This window comes from Chelonoidis abingdonii, chromosome 9 (assembly GCF_003597395.2).
Source record: "Chelonoidis abingdonii isolate Lonesome George chromosome 9, CheloAbing_2.0, whole genome shotgun sequence".
Classification (NCBI taxonomy): domain Eukaryota; kingdom Metazoa; phylum Chordata; order Testudines; family Testudinidae; genus Chelonoidis; species Chelonoidis abingdonii.
The window spans coordinates 70942467-70964423 of NC_133777.1; the positions used below are offsets into that span (position 1 = coordinate 70942467).

The following is a 21957-nucleotide window of genomic DNA, read 5'->3' on the forward strand; positions in this document are numbered from 1 at the left end:
TGAAAAGTGGGGCCGACTCAGCTGAACCCTCCAGCGCGCTAGACCCATTGTCCCTTTCCAAGGCGCCTCTCCTGGGGAGTGGGGGGTACTCTGGCCCCGGAACCCAGCCTTGGGGTGCTGGCTTTTGAACCTGGGCAGAAGCGATTGTGTGAGGGAGTCTCCCTGTAGTCGCAGGACACAGAATGTAGCCCGTAGGTTTGCTAAGACAGACAAGCACATGCCTGGCCTCTGGGGGGCTAAGGCGAGACTCGGTTCTTGGGGCAGGGGAGGGGGGTTAGTACTGTAAAAAGCTGCCGGGGCTGAGCTGGCCTCTGGTTCTCACAGTCTGAGTCCCAGGCTGGATTCTCTTCACGTCCCAGTCTGCTCACCCATTGCAGCTATTCAGCTCTTAATTGAACGTTAATGGCAGCTGCGGGTGAGGTCATCGGAGCCGGCTTTTCTCACACATTTTTCATGCAAATCCGCTAAACTCTAAACAAATTTGAATAAAACCTCTTTGTGCGGGCCCTGTATGGGCCGCGCCGCGTGGTTTTTTTGTTTTGTTTTCTTTTTCCATGGGCCAGTCGTGCCTGTCTCAGCAAAGCTCGGCCAACTTTATTTGAGGAGCCGGAGCATGTCAGCGCGGATTGTTGCGTATCATCTTTTTTTCCCAGGAGAAAAGGGATGTCTGGAGCCGGCTGCAAACTGCCTTTCGCGATGAGCCGCGCAATGGGGGGTGACGGGTGGGGGGGGATTTGGCTATAAATAGTGGAAGGGGTTTGAATCGCTGCCATGGGCCTCGTTAGGATCCCTCAGAGGAAGCCAGGCAGCGAGCAGGAAACATGTCCAACAGCGGCGGGGCTTGTTTGGCAGCTGGGTGAGGGGAGGCGCGGGGCTGTCAGGGGTCGTTTGGTGGTGTCGCTTGACGCCCCGTAGCCTAAACTCCACGAGGGCAAAGCAGGCCGGCTCCACCCTCCCCGGCCCTCGGCCAGCCTCGACTCTACCAGCTCAGCCATCCAGCCAAACGCCGGCCAGTTTCCCGAAGCCCCCGCGAGCTGGCTCCAGGCTTTCCCGCGGGTCTGAAATAGTGGAGACTATTCACTGGGGCTCGCCCTGACTTCCCCTGTCCCCGGGGCACCCCGCGCCCGTCTCCTGCTGGGGCCACGCTGGGTCTCCGCTGGCTCCATCCCGGGGCTGGATCCCACAGCCATGCCCGGAAAGGGGGTGTGCCCCTGCCTGCCCTAGCAGGGCGAGTAGGCCTGTAGCAGGGAACCGGGACTGGTTCTGTTTATGGCACAGCCCTCCCCAGAGAGAGGGCCCCAGCGTGAGCTGGCAGCGGGCACTGGGCGAAGGGGCAGGGCTCGGTTCTGGCCGCTCTCGTTCACCCCTGTTGAGTCCGGGACAAACCGACCGAGTGGCAGCGCTGGGCAGCCCCGCAGACCTGGAGAAAGGCTGGGTGAAAAGCAAGGCAGATGCAGCCATGTTCCAAGGCCGGGGGAGGGGACTCTAGCCCCTAGGGCCCCCATGGGACAGCTCCCATGTGGCCACATCTTCATAGCTTCCCTGAGCAGCCTCTGACCGCTACCTTCCTCCCCGCCAGACGCAGTGCCAAGGATCCCGGCTAGGCGCTGCACCCCAGCAGCGGAGGCCTTCGGGGGTGGCGCAGGCCCCTGAACAATCCGGCTTTCCAAGGGGCAGCGCTGTCACCAAAGGGCTCGATTCGGGGCTGGCGATTCTCAGATTCCCCAAGCGCACTTGGGGGTGGCTCCCCCATGCCCTGTAGAGCCACTGAAGGCAGGTCGCGGGGTGGGGGCGGGAGTTAGCACGCCCAACCCTCCCTGCTGCAGGCAGGACTCGTCTGTATTTGGCCGGGTTTTTGCTTCAGAAGCCAGACTCAGGCCCCACCCCGGCACACAAGGCCGCGTGACTGCAGGTCGCCTCCCGTCCCTCCCCCCTGGGGAAGGCCAGGAGTGAACAACAAGAGGTTAAAAATATAGAGAACCCGTGTTAGCTAGAAATCACCTTCTTCATGTAAGGGGGAGGGGGGCTAAGGAGCCCCAGGGAGGCAGGTCAGCAGCCCTCCCACCCCCCAATTCCTCTTTCACGCGCTGCTCGGGGAACACAGCCGAGGGGCTGCTGGGCTCGCACAGAACAATCTCAGGCGTGTTTTCCAGGGTCCTCTGCCAGGCCCCAGCACAATGCAACGCAGATTAGCCTGTCTTCAACCCCCGCCCCCAACCCAGCCTTGAACTTGGCCTTGCTGCGCCCCTTCGGCGTGTGCTGGCGGGGGTCATCGTGGGTGTGGGCCCGATGCTTTGGGTTTAGGGTTTCACCTGGGAAATCTGCCATCTCCGGCAGGACGGCGAGAACATGCCTGAAATCGGCCCCATAGGGGAAACCCGCGGCTGTAAGGCGGAAGGGCTTGGAATCGTTGTAATGACCTTCGTTATAGTCTTTCCTGGGGACTGTTTGCACTGGGTTTAACAGCTGTTTTCCAGCCACTCAGAACGGGTCCAGAGCGAACCCTGATTATTTAGCAGCCAGGATTTCGTTCGTTCTTGGGGACGGGGCTACTTTTGTGTGTGGGATCGTGCAGAACATGGGAAGGGGGGCGGTTCGATTCTGATACTACATTCACCGCGCTTCTGTGGCTGGATTTATTTGTGGGGGGGGACCCCGCCCGTTATATTCCTCCCGTTGCTCGACTGGATGAAAACACACGAATCACCATGACAAGTGAATTGTTTATTTTAACCATCGCTTTGTTTAAACAAGTGGTGGTGGTGGGGGAGCGAATGTGTCTTTTACAAGAACAAAGACATCTGAAGCACATCAGCCGGGATCTACACAACCACAGGTGGGCATGTCTGCACCTAAGAATAAGTTTGCCTTGAAGAATCAGTATCTATTCAAAAACAAACAAAAAGAGGGATGAAATAGGCTGGAGGAGGTGGGGGACAGGCACGCTTCCCTCAAGCCTTAGTGAAAATACTGCCCCACATACACAGTTTATTCTATAATGACTGGGAAGCTTGCAACAATAGACAACACCGTTTTTACAAACACACAGAAGGTACCGTTGTCTCGGGGGCATTAATACGGTGCCATTCTCAGTGCAGCAAAGTAGGCCAAACTTTTCCACATTGAGTCCAGTGGTGCTTTCTCAGTACTTCACACGCCTACCGTCAGACATACAATAGATTTGTTTTTTCCAGTCGAGGCATTTGCTTTCCGGTCTCTCCCAAGCTAGGCCAGGCAGTCTGAACAGGAGCGAGGAGGACTGTGATATCCAGGGGTTACAGAGCAGCAAAGGGGACCACAAAAGATTCACCAGAGATGCATTCATTGTACAGTTGACAGCAAGTTAAAGTTTTCTGCTGCTCCACAGATCTCACCCTCTTCAACTGCAATCCCGAAAGCCCTCGATGGCCAGTGTCCAAGCAGCCTCTTCTCTGGGCCATTTGTAAAATAGTTGCCTGGTACATTGATCGATGAGTAGTTGTATGTGAAGCGAAAAGTCCCTGGCGGGTTTCAGCTGTGGTGAAGTTTAACAAAGAAACGGAAGGCGTCCAACCAGTTGCCAGTCGCCAGTCACAGGAATCTACAACAAAGCAAACAAACCCCCCAACATTATTTCCCACACCAATAAAATCTTCACACCTAAAATCACATCAGCAAGGAAGTAAGCCAGCTGCGCCTGAAGCCTCTCAGCCATGGATGAAGCCAATGCCAAAGCACAGTGATTGTTTCACTGAAACACTCTCCGTGCCAAGGAACAACACCCACTCCCGCAAAATGTTTGCCATGGCCAGAGTTTACACATTCAGCCCAGTTCTGCTGCTTCGAGCCTTTTGCTTTATAGGGTGAGCAACAAGGCCCCTGTGCTACTGAAATTCTGGGCTCCCCTCAGGCCCTGTGGCTGGCTCTTTCTCACTGTCACTTTCTTGGTGAATCTCCCCACCTCTCTCTGAGAGGGGCTGAGGAGCTCTGAGCTCAGAGATCCTGCATGTGGCCAGTCAGTGGGAGGGGTCACTGTGTGGCCTTCCTCCTAAGGCTTTGGGGCATGGGATTACTCTGCATGTCAGAGCCTCTAAAGAACCAGCCCTCTGATGTTTTAATCTTCATGTTAACATTCCCTGGTTTCTAAGCCCTTGTCTTTGACAGGCCCTTCTGTAAAGTGATATAGAACTATTTAGGCTGGATCAAAAGCCATTATGGTCAGGAAAAAGGTAATTTGAGCTATTTTCCCTGTTCTTTCTTATCCGTCTCACTTCTTTCGCGTTGTTATTTTCTGCCAGTCACAAGCCCCTAGCTACTGGGACTGCCTGCAAATCCAGTTCCTTTCCTTTGCCAATTTCTCTTGGTAGGCCACATCACACTGGTGATGTAACCCGTGGTTGTAAAGCCAGGTTAGGAGCAGAGCTGGGTCAATAATTAACAAAGAACTATAATTCAGCTAGTTTCAGCTCATTTCTTCACCAGCTCACAATTTCTTAAAATATTCAGAATTACCCATAAACTAATTTTTGTGAATAATTCTTGCTATATGTCTCTTTTGTGAGTTACCGGAGAGAATTCGGTCTTTCATTGGACACCTAGAGAACATTTTTGTTCCTTGAGTGGATGAGCAAGTGTAATTGTTTGATTGAATCATGTGAACACCCAACATTTATGAAGCCAGAGTCTGATTTCCAGGGACCTTCACTTGAAAATCACTCTGTCCAGGAACATCCCCTGCTCCTAAACACCTTTGCTAGAATATTCATTATGAACCAGATTGAAAGTTCATTGGCATCAATGGAAAGATTCCTCTTCACTTTAATGGGGTTTGGGTCAGGCCCAAATTAATTCTACATTAAAACCTGAAGGCTGGTGGAAAGTCTTTGGTACTGGCCTACCTTTGCTCAGAGGTAGAGTGGTAATAAAACAGGTGTGAGCAATGCAGCGTAACTCACACCCATCTGACATGCAGATCCCCCTGAAATCACTGGGCAGAACCTGCTTACTCCATTCTGCACTGGGCCCACTGTCTCTCACTCCAAGCAGTCCAAACAGGGGCTTGATTCAGAGCCCACTGAAATCAATGGGCATCTTTCCACTGACTGCAAAGGACTATGGATGGGGTCCTAGGTGCTCAGTTCAGCTGGTGATCCCTGATCCCCTTCCCTGCTCCTCCCAGTGGGCATCTGTTTGTGGACATGGCTCCACATTGATTTGGATTTTGCTCCATTTCCCATGTAGTTACGTTAAGCTCTTACTAAGCAGAGCGAGCAGCTTCGTTTACTCTCTTGCCTCTTTAAAATTTCGTGCTTGCTGTGCACCCAGGGCAGCTGGGGATTGCCACTAAAACTGAACAACTCACTAAAGAGGTCATTTTCAAAAGAGAAAAAAAAAAGGGGGCGGGGGGAGAGTCTGCACCTTAGTGGTCAGCCGGGAAGAATTTAGGCAGCCCAGCCAGAAGATTCCAATCTCCACCTTAGGTGGAGGCACCACTCTGCTCCCCCTCCAACCGAAGCAGGCAGGAGCAAACACAGGACTGATGTTCTATGTTCCTTTGCCCCTCCACCTTGGCGGTCGGCCTCAGTCTGCTGCAGCCTGCAGGGCTCATCTATTGTGCAAATAGAGGAGGCACTTACTGGTAGGGGATAGAAACCCACTCCTGAAAGCCGCAATGCCATCTGCTGCTATCCGCCATCTTGAGTAATGTGAACCTTTGTGCATCTAATACATGTGTGTGTGGGTGGGGAGATTGGACAGACTCCTCTGATTTCAACCCCCATTTCTTCCAAGGGGCTTTAGAAAAGCTGAGGTCTATTGCAAATACTCTGTCCCTGCACATTATTCAGTGCCATGAACCTTTGGCTATCTATATCAAGAAAACACGCGAAAAAGAAACTGCATGGTACATTTCCAGTACAGGCCTGGGACTCTTACTAACCGGTGTTGGGAAACAAAAAAATTCACTAGGGACCTGATCCCAAACCAGTCAGGTTTTTCCACTTGCCTCAGTGGGTTTTGGATCAGGCAGTAGGTCAGGGTTGAAAAATAGCTTTGTTTTTCCATAAAAATTCACAATTACTGTTCCACTCCCTGCGTTAGCCTGGGACTGTGGGAGACAGCCAGGGACCTGCTTCTGTTACTTTCTATTGTTATAAATCAGCTGAATGTTCTGCTAACGTTTGTGGTTCTTTACAAAAAGAAAAGCACCTTCTCCATTGATGAGGCCCCAGCATTGCTGGTAACATTGCTGGGCACAAACCCCAAACTAACAACAAATAAAATGCAGGGCTTACCTGCCTAATCAGATTTTTTTTCCTTTGTCAATTTCCTATTCATGCCCTTTGGAAGGATGGACTCTGCCCCTCCCCTTCACCTCACCCCATCGCCCAATTCATAGACTCATAGGGAGAAACTTTCTGGACAATTTAATCTCGCTGGGGTGTTACTTAGCAAAACCCTTTTCACTGTCAATTTTTTTTCACTCTGCTTCCCCTGCCCCTTATTTTCCTTCCAACCTCGATTGAATTTTGAAAGCCCCTTATATCTTTCTTTTTGTACAGACACATGCTGCTTATGCAAATAAGAGTCTTTCATACTGGCTCCCTGGCTCAAGCCCTCCAACTTGAATGTGACCAAAAGCTGTGTTCTCCCCTGCTAACTCCTTAGCACAATTACACCTCCATTCTGCTCCAGGGGTCTGGGGAGGGAGAAACCATTTTAAACTAATAACACGTGCTGTTTGCCTTGGATAATTACAAGGGAGCTTCAGCTTCTAAGAGCTATGAAATATTCCATTCAATGGGGTAAGAAGGGAGGCTGCGAGTGTTATGGCTACACAGCTTGTTTTATCTTGTGCACTAGAGGTGTGTGTGTGTGTGTGTGTGTGTGTGCACATGTGTGTAAAAAGACATTCTCTGACTTGCTAACTTGTCCTGTCCTCATGTGCCTAGGCGATCATTTATATTTTATAAGAAGGAACTTTTCTGCACTTTGGGCTGTTTGAGACACAGAAATGCAGCTGACATTTTCTTATCTTAAATGACAACTTCCTGCAAATATCAAGATAATAAGACTATCGGTGATCTGACATCCAAGTCAAATGACAGCAGGGTGTCTCTCCACACACACACACGCAGTCACACACACGTTGGGGAAGAAGAACCCAGCAAGGGACCCAACCAGCAAACACCAAGTGATCTAGCCAGTCTGACCGGGCCCCTGGTTTGAATAGACATCCTGCAGTCATTGTTCCTCTCCCTGCCTGGTCTCCTGGGGAAGTCTATGCAGAGGCGAGGAGGCGGAGGGGAGCTTTCACCAAAGGCACCCAGGAATGTGTCAAAAGAGGGATAGAAAAAAGAAGAAGAAGAAGGGAGACAGAGAGTGGGAACGTCAAGGACCCCTGACTAATGAATAGCAAGTTTGCCCTTGAACCTCACTGGGCTTTGCCATTCCCAGGCTTCAAACAAGGGCTGAGGCATGCCTGAGCCCAGCTGCGGGGGGACTGGGCTATGGTTCATCTCAGACACTTTGACAGGCCAGGTCTTTTCCCTGCATAGCTCAGACTTGCCTAACTGCTCCCCTAGCAACAGCTCAGTGCAGGAACGTAGGCAGAGGCCCTGTCTGCTGCATACAGAAGCAACGAAGAGGAGGGGAGCTGGCTTGCAGAAATTAGCTGGAGACTGTGTTAACCCATCACATGCTGAGCACCCTTCATCATAAACCTAAGTGTCCTCCCTCTCAATATGAGATATATTTATTTCCACCACACGAGGCTGCGTGGCTGAACATTATTGGAATGGTGGCTGTTCTTTATTGGAATCAGGGCTGCCAGTCTAGCAGGATAGTAGGAAAGGAAGAGATGGGCCAGCTGATGATAGGAGACCATGGCATTAACCCACACCTGGGGGGAGAAGGATTGCCCCTGCCGCTTAATGGCTTGGTGCTAGGTGAAGTCACATTAGGTATTTGGGTGTCAAGTGGATCAGTCTAAAGTTGAAGCTTCTCACATCATTGTAGCCAGAATTGTACAAAGCAGCCAGTGGCCACTCTCCCCTTAACTAGTGATGTATGGACTGTAGAGATGATAAATGTCAACATGTGCTGCTCCAGCAGCCAGACTACTTAAGTCAAAATGACACTTGGCAGTCTGGATCTAGTCACCTGTGGAGGCCACCCCATCATATTAGAGACAGGAGCAGGTGAGGCCTGCTTCCTGCCGTGCAGACTAGATGATCCCTCAGATTCCTGGCCAAGCTCTTGGTTGGACAAAATGTGGGTGCCTGCCTCTGCTCTTACCCTAATTTGGATGCACAGCTGATACTCAGCTCTGGCATCTGCCACGTGGCACTGAGAGAGGGAGTTCTTTCACTAGCAGAAAGGAAGAGTCAAGCTGGGTAAGAGATGTTTTGACTTGCCAAGGCCATAAATTCAGGAAAAGAGACTGAGATCAAAGAAATGGAAAGTGGAAATGTTAGCCTCAGGGATCCTAACTCAATCTCAGTCCATTGGTGGCGAGCGCAGGCATTGCAAGCAGTGGCAAATGTCCAAAATAGAACCTCAATAACCACCCTCGTAATGATCCCATTCAGGCCACTGGTAAATCAATGACATGGGGGAAAAGGCTTGGTAATGTTCTATATTTTATAGAGTGTCTTTCCTATGCAGACCAGGAGAGCAATGCTTTGCAGAGTTAGTTACAGAGACTCATACAGGCAGAAAGGGTGAAGCTTTGTACGAGGAGGAGACAAAAGGAAGAGGATGCTGAAAATGGAAAATTATGCAAATAAGTATCAAACAGCGTAGTTTCAGTGAGTGGGGTGGGAGGAGACAGCAAAGGGAGGGAAGGAAAAGGCAGTGATGAGGAAGGTGAGTGTGGGCATGTGTCACAGAGAGGAGGGATGCAAGGAGGCCAAACACAATGGGATTCCAGTCTCAGCTGCGGCCTCTAAGCACTACTCAGATATTAATAGTAAAGAAAGAGAAAGGTTTTAAGATGAGAGGATTCAAACTTTAGCACTCAAGTGAATTAGATCCATGGCTTCTCCCCTCAGTGACTCTCATTACTGCTTCTTCAGTTTGCTTAGGCAGGGTGTCCCTCTCCTGCATCCAGGTGAACGTCTCCATCTGATCCTGCTTTGCAGCCCTGCTTAGCATTTCCTGTATAACCCCACTGCTGAAGTCATGTTTCCCTATGGCTAGCAGGAGAATGCATTCGTTCCTCTCAGATTAGCCGATTGTTAACTCCATGGTTGACGAAGATGCTTTTCCTGAGGCTAACCATGAAACCCATGCTGAAGTTTCATTTAGCACAGTATGCAGGATCTCAGAACAAAAGTAGGCTGGTGAGAGCATATCACACCTAGGCTAAACTCTGGAGGCTGGCCAACCCCTGGCTGAAATTCCAGGTGATGGTGACTATCTACAAAGCCCTAAATGACTTACGGACCAGCTACTTTAAAGTCCAGCTCTTCCTGTCTCACCTGCAGCATCCATGCTGGTCCAGAACATTTAACCCACCTGCCCCAAGGCTGAACCTCAAGGGAGATGGGTGAGGCCTTTCTTGGGAGAAGGTCCTTCGGTCTGAAATTCATTTCCACTAGAAATAATTCAGAGCCTGCGGTGGGCTCCATTAGAAAGCATTGCAAGAGGCAGCCATTTGTCCAGGGTTTTTGTGATTTGTGGCAGAATTTGGAGCAGCCAGCGTATTGACTATGTCTCCCCCAGTTCTGTGGTATTTGAAGGGAAGGATGGTCTCAGGGCTAAGATGCTGAAGCGGGATTCAGGATGCGTGCCCACTTCTCAGCTTTGCTACAGACTGTTTGTGTGATCTTTGTGCCTCAGTCCCTTTTCTATGCAATGGGGACAGTGGCACTTTCTTACTTCATAGGGAACGCAGATCCTATGGTGATAAGGGTCAGATAAACATACATGTTTTTGTCAAGGTTTTAATCAATGAAAAATAGACTCACATTCCATGGAGAAGGGGGCCTTATAATAAATGTTTGTAATAATAATAATTAGTCTTCTGAATGGTCTCAAAGTCCCTTCAATATAAATGGTACATCAGCCTTCCCTTGTCCATCAGTATGGCTTTGGTCCACAGCCATCCTACCTTGGGCTATCACTTCAAACTGAGCAGAATCAGTACGTGTCTGAGACCAAAGTAAAACTCAGGGTGCTTCAGGAATAGGCAGGGTTGACTGTGTAGGTGTTCCAGCTGAGTCAGAACTGACTTGATAACCAAGTACAATGTGGGGCGTTAGGCTGGCTTTCTGCAATGGATCATGAAGGCTCTTGTCACTTGTGGTGATTCAGTGGGTGTTAATCCCAGTGTACTGGCCCCATTCCAGTCTGGGAGATTACATTCTAACCACTTAAACTCCATCCTGTCCCTTCAACTGGAGATGGCAATTTTCACTTTTCATCCTGAAAAGCTGCTGTGTCATGCTGCTGGTGGAGAATGGCTGCTGCTTCCACTCCAGAGCTGGCTGCTTTTCAACAATGGGTGATCAATCCTTCATGCTGAAATGTGTGGAGCCCTTTACGCCTATACATGCAGAGTTATTTTCCAAGAGGTTTTGAATACATCTTCTATAAGCTCTTCATATCTTTGCCTCTTCCTTCAAAATCTTGGGTGGATCCTAACTGAACTCGATGCCAACTCTGCCCACATATCTACACCAGCGACACTATCACAGGACCTAACCAGATCAGCCACACCATCACCGGTTCATTCACCTGCACGTCCACCAATGTAATATACGCCATCATATGCCAGCAATGCCCCTCTGCTATGTACATCGGCCAAACTGGACAGTCACTACGGAAAAGGATAAATGGACACAAATCAGATATCAGGAATGGCAATATACAAAAACCTGTAGGAGAGCACTTCAACCTCCCTGGCCACACTATAGCAGACCTTAAGGTGGCCATCCTGCAGCAAAAAAACTTCAGGACCAGACTTCAAAGAGAAACTGCTGAGCTTCAGTTCATCTGCAAATTTGACACCATCAGCTCTGGACTAAACAAAGACTGTGAATGGCTTGCCAATTACAGAACCAGTTTCTCCTCCCTTGGTTTTCACACCTCAACTGCTAGAACAGGGCCTCATCCTCCCTGATTGAACTAACCTCTTTATCTCTAGCTTGCTTGCTAGCATATGTATACCTGCCCCTGGAAATTTCCACTACATGCATCCGATGAAGTGGGTATTCACCCACAAAAGCTCATGCTCCAAAACGTCTGTTAGTCTATAAGGTGCCACAGGATTCTCTGCTACTTTTACAGATCCAGACTAACACAGCTACCCCTCTGATACTTAACTGAACCTGCTCTTTCTTCTGCTGTGATCCTGATTCCTTCACTGAAAATCTTGCATCAGTTCCTGGCCTGAGGACTCTATGCACCTCCTGAAACCGAGCTAACCATTTCATTGATTGGGCTTTGCCTTCCCCTTCATCTCTGAAAATCTTCCCTTCACTCTTTCTAGGAAAACATTCACGAATTTCTTGTTTATGCATCAATCAATAATACGTATTGGTTATCTTCCATGCTCATTCAACTTTCCCTTTCAGATCCCTTCTCTGTCTTATGGACTGGACCTCATCTATAACTCTGCCTGTCTCCTGAATTCCCTTTGCCAATCATCCATTTATCTTTGTAAGAATTGGAGTGTTCAGTGCTCATTGCTGGATGGCCTTCAGGACCCTCACTGGAGAGAGAATGGTTCATCTTTGTCCTCTTTGTCCATTCACTCAGTTGTTTTAATCAACTCAAATTCACTCAGTCCTCTCTGCAGACTTCCAAAATACCCTTGCCTGAAAGGCAGCATCTTTATTTCACCCTTATTTGGTGTCATCCAAGTCCCAAATACAAACATTGTTCTGGCTGCCATTCCTGAGCTGCTGCCCCGTCTGTGCCTTCAGTGAACACGTCCTCTTGGCACTCTCCAAACAGAAGTGGCTCAGTTATCCTTCTAGCTCTCTCTTCTGTATGTCATGTCAGGAAACCATCCTCTACCAGGTCACCAAATGGATCACTCCGTTAACCCCTTCCCCTCCATTTTCCTGTCTTTACTTTAGCCCAGGAAGGTGAGAAAAGCTTTTCATACAGTTAGATTCTCATAGTCATTGCTTCAGATGCTCATTCTGATCAGGCATGGCAGAGAAAACAACCATCTATGCACTGACTTTTAGTGATAATTTCAAACCATGAGCTTCCTGACTCACCAGTTAATTCCACCAGAGTCTCCTTCCTCCAGTAAGGTGTACAATAAAATCCTTTGCACTGATGTAATGACTTGGATATAAGAAATTAAGGCACTTTACAAAGGGCAGGTTTATGTCATACTTGGAGAAACTGAGGCACAGAGCACTGCAAGGAATTGGCCCAAGGTCACAGGTTGGTGCAAGGGGGCCCCATGCTAGTCACCTTAATAAAGTTGCAGCTACTTACATTAGTGTTGAATTTGACCCAGTGAATCAGTGGAAGAGTTGAGACTAAGAATACAGCTGTTCTAACTCCTAGTCCCCTGGTCTAACTAGGAGGACTCACTGACTTCCTCTACACTTTAATTTACCACACAAACTCCTGGTACATGCCCTGAAATTAATAGGAACAACTTGGAGGGAGACATTTTCATCTTTTGCTTGCAATTCAAACTTTAACACTTTCTCTAGGAGCTCACACCAGTTTTAAGAGATTTCTAAGAACAGAGAGTGACCTCTCCTACCCATTTCCCCCCCCACACACACACACGTTCGTACACAGAGTCATACATCCACACAAATGTATGAATACACAAACTGATGTGTAACTACATAGGCAAATATATGTACGTGACCATTACACACATGCACAAATGCAAATACACACATGGCGGCTATGTCTCCATTCTCTTTCTAATGAATGTGGGATTGCACAAGTCTCCAGAGAAATATGTCATTGTCCCCTGTTTCATTTTGTAGCTCAGTTCCTTCAGAACATGTAACATGGCTTGATCAGCCTTAATTGTAGATCAATAGAAGAGTTTAATGTTTTGCAAGGCGCTTGCCCGTTGGCTAGGCTTCAAATCTTTGTTCCAGACTCGGCACAGGCAATCTAAATTTGGGAGGGATAGAAGCTTAGCGCAGCAATTTGGCTGCCCTAGCAGCTAAAGAATGGGTAACATTTCACAGAAGGGAGACCATAGACAAATTTGAAAAAAATTGGGCATTTTAGTAACCTTTGATTAATTCTTAGTGGCTGTAAACAGATATGTCATGCTCCTTTCCCCTCTCTGCACCTCTTCCCTCCCTTCCATTCCCAGTTCTTTACTTTTCACTTTTTAATCTTTTTTTCCATTCTCCAAACATTTTTTGTTAAAGAAAATCAATAATATTATATGTGTATGTTCTGAATCCAAAACTTTTGTCCAGTATTTCACAGTCACTAGGAGAAAATGTGGTCCTGTGTCCACCTTATTGTTCCTCATGCAATACACTGGAGCAAGGCTACACATCTGGGGCCACAGTCTCACCAAAGCACTGCAGTGTGCCATAGGCATGAAAAGGAGGGCTCAGGCAAGCAATTTACCAATTCAGCTAGCAAGCTAGCAGCACGCTGGGGTGCAGTGGGGAAGACAGCTCTTCCATCCATATAAGGACTGGTTGCATGACACTCCATAAACATGCAAAGGCAGTGTGAGTAATAGTTAAGAGCTTGCTTTTCAGAATTATGCACTTGCAACTCCTTACCTAATTTGCTTATTTAGTCCCCAGGATTATATACACCAACTGGATACTGGTCCATGCAAATAACATATGTGCCCAAACATGGTCGTTGCATGCAAAAATCAAGCATACAATTGCACATACAAACATCCACATGCAGTTGCAAGTACACAGTTTGAAAACAGCTCCTAGGAGTCGCTACTGGTGGAAGCCAGTTGAGCTGTCCCTATAGATCATTGGGCAAAACCGTCATGGGGGAACACACATTCCAATTCTCCCACCTCTTCCCTGGACATCTGATACATGAATTGCCTCCGATGCACAGTAGGCTGATTTTAGGATGCACAACAGCCTTGACAGCCTGCGGTGTGGAGGAAAGAAAATGTCACTGGATCACCATGCAGGGAAACCAGTGCATCTCTACAAGCAGCCTCAGCTGAGAGACCTGCTGAGTTTTCACTGCAAATTCCCATCAGATAAAACTAGAGATAGCCAAAAGTAGATCCTTGAATCCAACCTTCTTTGAATTTTGGCTAGGTTCAGGTTCAACCTGCCAGACTGGAAACTGCCCAACAATTTTCATCCCAGGTTGGGTCCCAAACTGGGAAGGGCTATTTCTCATTTCAGTGAGGATACAGCCAGAATTTCATGAGAACCACTAACAAGGTAGCAGCTATCAAAGCTGCCCCCTAGTCCTGATCTGATCTGAACCCAAACTCCAGTCCCCGTCTTCACCCTAATCCTGATCCATTCACCTTCTCCTTGGCCCATCTCTCTCAAAACACTCCTACCATAAACCCAAACAAAAGCAAAGGAATCCCGATCGCAGAGATAAACCTTTCAAGTAAAGGCCTTTCTGTGTGGCAGGCTGACTTTGTGGGAGAAGATCTTCTATGACCACCCCCACGTATTTAATGGAAGTGCTATGTCCCCCAGCTACATAAGGCTCCACCATGCTATTGGATTATCCATCCTATATAAATACTAAGCATTACTACATTTCCTCTGTGACTCCCTAGCCTCACTTGCCCCACTTCCAGCAACCCATCCTCTGGACAGGGATGTGGCTCCTTTCGAAGCCAGTCAGAGCTGCCCCAAGCACTGGAGGGTGATGTGCTTCCTCTCCCATGGGGGCTGAACGTGCTGCTCTTACAGTGCTTGCCTAGGGAGCAAGCTTGCTACTTGAACTTGCGCCACAAGAGTGCCTAGAACATTTGATTGGGAACTGGTTCCGCAGAGGCCAGTCATCTAGCTGTCCCAACACAATGATCCATGTGCGGGAGAGTGCAGAGCAAGTGCACAAAGCCTGGAAATGGAAATCTACCAACCCCAATTCTGTAGCTACACAAACTTATTTCTAATGCACCAGATGCCATCATTCTCTCTGACTCCTAATAATGCCACATGACTGGTTGTGGCCAAGGCTTTATAATTATTAAACAGCATCAACCTGGCATCACTACCGGTCAGAGGGGAGGATTCACGATTCCAGGGCCTGATCTGGAGTGAGTGACCGGTGCTGGGGCAGAATCAGGTCCTCTTCAGAATCAGCTGACGAAGAAAAATCTTTTTTGGATTTGTATTTTGGAGCCCACGCCGAGTCTTTAGTCCAGTCCTGGACACTTCAAATTAAAACATATTCCTGCTGGCGTTACCAGAGACTAGCATGGCCTTGGCCCACAGTAACCAAGTGTTTTCCATGTGGATGGGAGAACTGAGGTAAGCTGGATAATTGTTTGGCCACCCTTGAGAAGTCAGGTAGAGAGAGCACCTATCACTGTGCCTGCAGCCTTTTCTCATCATTAGTGCGCTAGGTGCTGTGCAAACATAAACGAAGGCATAGCCCTGGCCTCTCCTTGCCCCTTTCCATGCTCAGTGACCTGTACATCATACCCACAATCTATCGGGTGAGACCTGGGGATGCAATACCCCCAGGAGAGGGCAGGCCATTTTCAATTATTCTGTTGGAAGGAGGAAACCTTGGCATCAGCTCATTAGCTCTTTGCTCAGCCACGCACTGTGCTGCCCTAGCACTGCACTCAGAGTGAAATCCTCCTACACAGAAGTCAACAGCAAAACTGCCCCCTGACTTCAGTGGGCCCAAGACTTCAACCTCAATCTTATAATTCAGGGACAAAGTAGAAACATTTCCAGCAGGAGCATGACATAGAAGCTTGTTTGTTCAGGGATGTCACCATTTTCCTTGGGCATGGGAAAGGGCGTTCTTTGAAAAGGAAAACATGCACCTAAATTCCCCAGCTGAACTCTCCAGCACCGCTCTCCCCAGTGCACCCCCTGCCATGGGACATAGAGGTTAGCACAGCATCAGGGACACATATTTTGGGGGGGAGTCTCTGGTGAAATTATTGACATCACTTCAGTACTCCCCCCCCAAACCCATCCAAAGACCCCCCTCACCCCAGCAAACCACGTTCACACTAAATGGACATCGAGGATCTTAGCCTTCACCCCATGTAGGCTCTTGTCTTTAAACAGGTGAGAAGCTATCATCTGATGGCCTGATCCTGCAGCCCCAGTGATTTCATTGACTTATGACTTATGAGGAAAGGCTGAGGGAACTGGGATTGTTTAGTCTGCAGAAGAGAAGAATGAGGGGAGATTTGCTAGCTGCTTTCAACTACCTGAAAGGGGGTTCCAAAGAGGATGGATCTAGACTGTTCTCAGTGGTACCAGACAACAGAACAAGGACCAATAGTCTCAAGTTGCAGTGGGGGAGGTTTAGGTTGGATATTAGGAAAAACTTTTTCACTAGAAGGGTGGTGAAGCACTGGAATGGGTTACATAGGGAGGTGGTGGAATCTCCTGCCTTAGGGGTTTTTAAGGTCACGCTTGGCTAAGCCCTGGCTGGGATGATTTAGTTGGGTATTGGTCCTGTTCTGAGCAGGGGGTTGGACTAGATGACCCCCTGAGGTCCCTTCCAACCCTAATATTCTATGATTCTATGATTGCAGGACCAGGTCTAAAGGCAGCCCTGGAATTATGCCAGGTCTCACAACGGGAACATTCAAGCTGAACAAATGAGTCCCAGAAGTGGAAGGAAAAGCCCCATTGCCACTTGTGAAGACATACCAAATGAAAAGGAAGTGGGGTTCCATCTTAGCTACTGAACCACCCTCCTCCCAATGATCAAGTCCCATTGGCTGTGGCGCGGATCAGCCACCCAAGACAGGTAGCAATAACTGCAGCCTGACCCCCAAATCAATATCTAAGGCCCTACAACCTGCAGCGGTTGGCTCCCAGTTTCCCAAATCCAAATTTTTTAAGGGCTCGCTTTGCTGCCAGTGAAGAATGCTGGCTTCCCCACCCTAGAGGCTGAAGACCTCTCTCCACAGAAGTACAGCATGGGCAGTGGCAGTGCAAGCTTCCCAAATGAATTACCCTCCACCACTGTGCCACTGTCCAATACTGGCCTCTGATTTTGGCCTCTCCATTGAGCCTTTCAACAGGGTCAGTTAGTATGAGAGGTGGCAGTGGTGGGTTTTCCAATGCAGATACCTGGCCTGCTAAGAGACAGGCCAAGAGTCTGAGCATTGGACACATTTTATGCAGGCCAAACAGATGTCACCCAATAACAGCACTGAGTAGCTACTAACTTGGGCAGCATTCAGGCTAATGATCCAGAAGGGGAACATTCCAGATCTCCCTGCCAATTCCCTGCACCATCTCAGTCGCCTTCCAGAACAATAACTTTGCCTTTGTGTGGTTTCAGGGCAATGGGTTTCGTTTGGTTGGGAGACAGAGGAATTGGGGCCACTAAACAACTCATTTGCAATGAAGAGAACTATCAGCAGAGCTGGCGAGATGCAAGGAACCAAATTTAGCCATGGTGTGAGCATAGTGAAGTCAACGAGAGTCCGAGCCACTTAGATCAGGGCTCACACCGGCCCATCCTCTTTATTCAATGCCGCTTTCTGCAACTCTGCTGTGGTTGTGAAATGGGCTAGTGAATCTGGATTTTGTTCCCCCTGCTTTTCCGCACCATAAGCAAAGTCCTAATAAAGCTCCCATCCCCACTGCCAGCCCTGCACCATGCTCCCAGCAGAAAAGAGATGCAAAGCCACGCTTGGAATCTGATTCCCCGGCTTTAAACGCTGCTCTGCCAGCAAAGTGCGACTTGAAAGCTCCCCTGTCACAGTTACAAAGCTCAGAACAGCCCTTCTTCGGATAATCACGCTTATCTCCAGATTAAGAAAGAGAGAGCTGCAGCTGAGGCTGGTCACATGGGCTGGGATGTGGGCAAATCTCTTTTAAACGATCCCCATATAGCTGTGACCTCCACCACAGCCAAAATATACAGCCCCTAGTTCCCACTTGAATATCCAGCTCTGGAGACATGAAAGAGTGAGTGTGAGGGAGGCGTGTGCAGGGCAATTTGGGGCGGGGGGGCAACACAGGAGAGCAGGGGAGAGACAGACTGCAAGAGGAAGGAGAAGAAGAGGGTAAAGAAAGAGATGGAGAACAAGACTAAGTAAGAGGAATATTGGGGTTAGGGGGAGGCAGCGAGTGAAAGAGATGGAGAAATGGATAGAAGGAGATGAGGAAGATGAAAAAAGGTGTCTGTGTGTGTGCCTGGGCGAGGAACGGGGAGAGGCTAGATGAGAATGAAGGGAGAGAGAGAGAGAGAATTGTGCTATGCTTCATGCACACGGATTAGTAGCCCCCAGTTTAACTCTTCCTGCTCTGTCCCTTGCTGGCACACTAGTCTGGTTACGTGACTCGAGCTGTGCCAAGCAGCCTTGGCGAGGAGAGCACGTTACCCACTTTGCTGCCACAGATTCATTAAGAGGCTTTGCTCGTATGGAAATATTTCTCCCAACAGGAAGACTCTTCTGCAGATCAACCCGGCAAAGAATTTTGACAAAGCAAATTTGTATTTCGCTGTGGGGTGGTGAGGGGCTTGAATTAAGCAGAGGCTGGATGGGTGACCGATGCAGCAAAAGAGGAAAAGTGGGGCAGGCAGGAGGAGAGGGCTCTGTTGGGACAAGTGTCCAGAGGGGTATCAGCTCTGAGGCTAGGCACAGGCAGAGGGAGGAGGTTTCCAGTTCTTTGCAGGATATTTTTCCTCTGTCAGGCCAAGTTCTTCCGTGCATTTAGAACTGAAGCATTAACGGGTAAATTCAGAACCTGGCCATTCCAGAGGGCAAGACAAACTTTATATCCACCATTTTAAGTCAGATACAGCTTGGTCATTAGCTGCACCCTGGCTCTGAGCCCAACATAGCGTATCAGTTTTTCCTATCCACTATTAGATGTCACCAGACTCTACTGGAGTTTGGAATTAAGGGTCACTTCACCTTGGGCATTAAAAAGACCAAATGTCAAGGGATCCAAAACCCATCGGTAGATGATGCAGAGTTCCTGCATAAGACACGGGTATACTGGATCTAAGTGTGGCTGGAGCCAAAAGCCACATTCCTGCAGCAATTTGAGGGCCAGTTCCCCTGAACCTATTTGAGCTTTTCATTGTGAATTTTTGTATCTGCAACCTGAGAGGAAGAACTGAGCAGGCTTAATTGGTATTTCCCTGGCTTGTCTGGTGGAGCACAGCCACCAGAGAAAGCGTGCCTGGCTTCCAAAGGGTTGGCATGCTGCTGTTGAGAGGTGGGCACAACTAGTGAGGACAGAAGCCAGACTGGAGCCAAGTGCCTTTCTCTATGCCCAGGGATGAAACTGAGGTACAGAGACATTCAAAGAGTCCTTTGTTGGACTCATGTAACCCAGCACCCTCATCTCCTGCCCTGGCCTTGACTTCTTCTACCTGAGACATCATGGACATCTGATCCAAATTCTACCGTAGCTCAGTCATGGCCCTTAGCATGTGCTGCTGATCATTCTCATGGCTGTAGTCTGATATGCCCAAGACGGCATCCTGACAGGCGGAGGGCAACATGTGAGAGCAGAACCCAAAGAAAATGGCTTCTGAATTTTCTTGGACTGAGTTCCAGCTCTGACCTGAGAACTGGTCAAAATCATGCAAGTCAATGGCAAGCTAGGCACGACCCTGCAGAACCTGGGAATGTGGGGTGGGAGGGTATCACCTTTCTGTTTGCTTAGGCAGGTCTGTTGGTAGATTCCCCGAGGCCACTGCTTGCAGGCACTGGGGGATCTGGTGTCTGCATGGCTCTCAGTAAAATTCAGAAGCCATTTTCTTTGGGTTCTGCTCTCACATGTTGCCCTCCGCCTGTCAGGATGCTATGACCTAGGCAGGTGGGCTGGAGGTGCCAGGAAGACAGGGGCGGCTCTAGGCATCAGCAAAACAAGCACCTGCTTGGGGCAGCCCATTTGCAGGGGCGGCATGGGAGCTGAGAACCAATAGGAGGTTCTGGGAGCTGTAGTTCCTTGGTTAGCTCCCTGCCTATAGAGCCAGCCCTGGAGCAGGGAAAGAACTACATTTCCCAGCATTCCCTTGGTCACTACCAACTGGAAAGGAAGGAGGGGGACTTCATGCAGCAGCATGCTGTGAGTGCTGTGAATGGTAGGAAGACCATATTTTAACATTAAAAAAACAGAACACTCCAGGGGGAGGGAAGCCCCACCCTGCCACCATCCACTCCCTCCGACTGCCCCCCACAGAAACCCCAACCCATCCAACTGCCCGCCTGCTCCCTGTCCCCTGATCACCCCCTCTCGAGACCCCTGCCCCTAACTGCCCCCCAGGACCCCATCCCCTACCTGTCTCCTGACAAACCCCTGGGACTCCCATGCCTATCCAACCGCTGCCTGTCCCCTGACTACTCCCCCGAACCTCTGCCCTATCCAACTCCCCTTCTCCCTGCCCCTGACTGCCCCCCCCCAAACCTCCGCCCCATCCAACCCCATCCTGCTCCCTGTCCCTTGACTGCCCCCCGGAACCCCTACCCCCTTCTCCAACCCCCTTACTGTGCCACTCAGACCAGCGTGTCTGGCTCCACGCAGTTCCAGACGTGCTGTTACATACATGCTGCTGTGCTCCCCCGCAGAGCCCACAGCCCCCCTCCTCTCCCCACCTCCCTAGCACTTGCCTTCCAGATTTGAACACCTCAAAATTCAGGAATGCTCAAGCTCAGTTTGGGCATCTGTTACTTCATTTCTCCCAAATCAAATATACTGATCCACTGTAACTTGCTGTAGAAAAAGTAGGATAAAATTGAGCAAGAAATGCTCACTAGTATGTATCAAGGACTGGAAATTGCTATGTTCAACCAGCCATTGACCTTGTTGTTTGTTTAAAAGGAAGTAGATGTGAAGATTGCAATTGGCAAATTCCCCATAGAAAGAAAGAGTGGACACAAAAGAATAAATAAAGACACCTCAAATTTCCCGTCATTTATGGAAGACAGTCCTTATAAATAGGCATCCAAAATCCTTCAATCACACAAGACTAAAATGTTCCACTTACGCAGGGCGGGCTGTAACGCATAGGGGAACCAAGTCCGTCCTGTGGTTGGTGCAACATCCAAAAGTTCCTGGGGAATGGACCTGCCCTGGGACATAGTTACCAGTGACCCAGGGCTGCGGCAGAAGGAGGGAAAGGTGTGGGGGGGGGGGAAAGCCCAGGGCGGGCAGGAAGGTGTAAGGGACTGGGGAGGAGGAAGCCCAGCGCTGGGGCAGCAGGGTTGGGAGGGGGAGAGCCCAGGGTTGGGACAGGGGGCAGCCAAAATTTTTTTGCTTGGGGGAGCAAAAAACCTTGAGCCGGCCCTGGGGGAAGGTTCTGACCTAAAAGTAAAGACATACTCACCATGCCAGCTTAAAATAAGCTATGAGTCAGTCCTTCAAATCACACTGCCTGACACCTGGGAATAAAGAGTAATAATAACCTGTCCCTTCCCTAACACCTTGCAGCCAAAGACCTCAGGGCAATTGACAAACACCGGGCCAAGGCCTTGAATCCTTACTCAGGCAAAGCTCTCACTGATTTTGCCTGGGAAAGGGAGGCGTTAAGACTGACATCCTGATTCATCCCTTGTATGAGCCAGGTGAACTTGGCAAGGAGTCAGGGCAGACTACGGTCTGGGTGAGGACAGCTGGATTTGTCTTATGAGTGAATTAAGATTCACAACTAGGGCTGGGTGAATTAGTCACTTGGAACCATTTATCTGATTGATTTTAACTTCTTTCGGTTCCCAAACAGCTTGTAACTTGCAAAGTTGTTCAGTATTCCAGTGTTGCCATCGCTTATGATTTTATCACAAGTCTTGTGATACTTGGTGTTTTTCTTTCAGCCTCAGATCCTGGAATCTGGTGATTAAAGAAGAATCTTTATAAA

The 21957-nt window shown here is 49.1% G+C and overlaps 1 long non-coding RNA gene across 1 annotated transcript in view; it reads right to left on the reverse strand.

The window, feature by feature from the left end:
- Positions 1-3532: 3532 nt before the first annotated feature.
- Positions 3533-21957, reverse strand: part of LOC116840120 (uncharacterized) — a 53712-nt gene continuing 35287 nt past the window's right edge. Inside the window, exon 4 of the long non-coding RNA XR_004377309.2 lies at positions 3533-3580. This is a non-coding gene — a long non-coding RNA (uncharacterized LOC116840120). The remainder of the gene's footprint in view (positions 3581-21957) is intronic.